Source organism: Plasmopara halstedii (genome assembly GCF_900000015.1).
Source record: "Plasmopara halstedii genome assembly, contig: Scaffold_430, whole genome shotgun sequence".
Lineage (NCBI taxonomy): Eukaryota > Oomycota > Peronosporomycetes > Peronosporales > Peronosporaceae > Plasmopara > Plasmopara halstedii.
In genome coordinates, this window is record NW_020187350.1 from 583,569 (window position 1) to 583,895 (window position 327).

A 327-nucleotide genomic window follows, 5' to 3' on the forward strand; every position below is an offset into this window, starting at 1 on the left:
TAAAGGACCTGTCGAAACGACTCAGGGGTAGATTAACTACAAGTGCTACCAAGTGCAGCGGGGCTGCCGTAGCTAAGCGCTTGAGGAAGCGTACCTAAAGTCAGCGACCTTTCGTTCTTTACAAGAACCAAGTATGAGTTAGCGGATCGCAATCCGCTTACTCCATTCCCAAGGCTAATTGACTCCTCGGTTTTGAATTCAAAACTGATTGTTATTTAGTTTTCTATCCAGATTTTAAAAATTTAATTTTTTTTAAATATATAGTAAATCTAAATACATGCATATCTACTGGCTACCTAGCCCCGTACCGTATTCTTGTTTGGGTGT